Raw genomic sequence first — 1915 nt, forward strand, 5'->3', positions numbered from 1 at the left:
CTCCATTGTATAGATGTACCACATCTTCTTTATCCGCTTATCTGTTGATGGACACTTAGGCTGTTTCCAGGTCTTGGCTATTGTGAATGGTGCTGCCATGGGCATAGGGGTGCACCTATCTTTTTGAATTACAGTTTGGTTTGGGTCTAGCCCCAGGTGTGGGACCGCTGGATTGCACGGTAGTTCTGTTCCTTGCTGTTCTTTCAGTGCACCTAACTTGTGCATGTGTGCGTGCTACGTTGCTTCAGTCATGTCCAACTCTTTGTGGCCCTACGGACTGCAGCCCACCGGGTTTCTCTGTTCATAGGATTCTCCAGGCAAGAATACTGGAATGGGTTGCCATGCCCTCCTCCAGGGGACCTTCCCAACCCAGGGACCAAACCTGACTCTTACATCTTGGCAGGCAGATTCTTTACAAGCACCACCTGGCAACCCCACACCAAACTTAGGCCTGCCTCCAAACCATTGCCTCTACCACGATCTCCACCTGGATCTGTCTCCCATCCATCCTCCCAGAGCTCATTGCAACCCACCCTTCCCCCTTTAGAAGCACATCCAAGACAAATTCACCCTCCTGGTGGTCTCTCTCTCAGCACTCTCATCTCTTTCCTAAAGATTTATTGTTATGTCTCTTTAGGGGATTGCTAATGTTCCTCTCTCTCCCAGCATATCTACTCCCTGAAGACAGGGAGTCTCTCCCTCTTGTTTACATCTATAGCCCCAGGCAGTGCATCGTAACAAAATCAAACACCAAACCCTAACACTCTGCCCAGCCCATGCTACTCACCTTCAAGGAACTCACTCCTTCCCACCATGCTGCGAGGCTGGAAGCATTATTATCCCTGTTTACAGATGAGGACACTGAGGCTCAAAGAAGTCCCTTGCTTGCCTGAGTCTATACAGCTGCTGAGGGGACTGCTTTACTTGCCAGAGTCTACATAGCTGCTGAGGGGCCTGCTAGCCCTTAGAGCATCCTTGTGTGCCCCTTGGGAGAGCAGCAGCTCTGGAAGAGGGTACACAGCTGGATCCCAGGCCAAGAGTCCCCTCCACTGGGTGCCAGATGGGACAATGGAGGTGGCTGGTCCAGAGCTGGGGGATCACCACTGAGTTGCCTGGATTCAGTGAAGTTTTGCTGAATGGATAGCAAGCCAAAGGGTCTTGGGAACTGACACGCTGGTAGGCATGGTGCCCCCAAACTAAAGAAGGAAATGGCAACCCACTCCAGTATTCTTGCCTGGAAAATCCCATTGCCTAGACAGAAGCCTGGCAGGCTACATACAGTCCGTAGGGTTGCAAGAGTTGGGCATCACTTAACGACTAAACCACCACCAGGCATGGTTCCAGACAGTTTGCATGAGTTCTCAACTATCTTTTTTTAAATATTTATTTATTTGGCTGGGCCAGATCTTCACTGCGGAATGTAGGATCTTTTTTTAGTTGCAGCCCACAAACTCTTAGTTGTGGTATGTGGGATCTAGTTCCCTGACCAGGGATCAAACCTGGGCCCTCTGCACTGGGAGTGCAGAGTCCTAGCCACTGGACCACCAAAGAAGTCTCAGTTCTCAATTATCATTAACTGTCTTTTGCAAAGGTGGGAATTGAGGCACAAAGGGAAGCCACTTGCTCCGGGTCACACAGAAATCAGCAGCTAAGGCAGAAGTTAAGCTGAAGTATGCCTAGCTTCAAAGCTTGGACCATAAACGACACTTGGTAGGAATTACCAGAATCTTTATGGAGCACCAACTGAATGCAGATGACAGTGCTCCCTGTCCCCCTCTCGTTCAGGCTGTGCAATAGCCCTTAGAAGGCAAGTACTACTATTACTTACTCATTTCTTCAACAAACATTGTGTGCCTGGCTCTGCTGTGCTACAGCAGGGATCGGGCTACAGAAGTGATTAAGGCAGGACTTCCGT

General features: G+C 49.9%; 1 non-coding gene across 1 annotated transcript; it reads right to left on the reverse strand.

Moving 5' to 3' along the window:
• Positions 1 to 1478: 1478 nt before the first annotated feature.
• TRNAG-CCC (transfer RNA glycine (anticodon CCC)) lies at positions 1479 to 1551 on the reverse strand. Its single transcript has one exon. It is a non-coding gene; the product is annotated as a tRNA-Gly (tRNA).
• Positions 1552 to 1915: the final 364 nt, after the last annotated feature.

This window comes from Bos indicus, chromosome 7 (assembly GCF_029378745.1).
Source record: "Bos indicus isolate NIAB-ARS_2022 breed Sahiwal x Tharparkar chromosome 7, NIAB-ARS_B.indTharparkar_mat_pri_1.0, whole genome shotgun sequence".
Classification (NCBI taxonomy): domain Eukaryota; kingdom Metazoa; phylum Chordata; class Mammalia; order Artiodactyla; family Bovidae; genus Bos; species Bos indicus.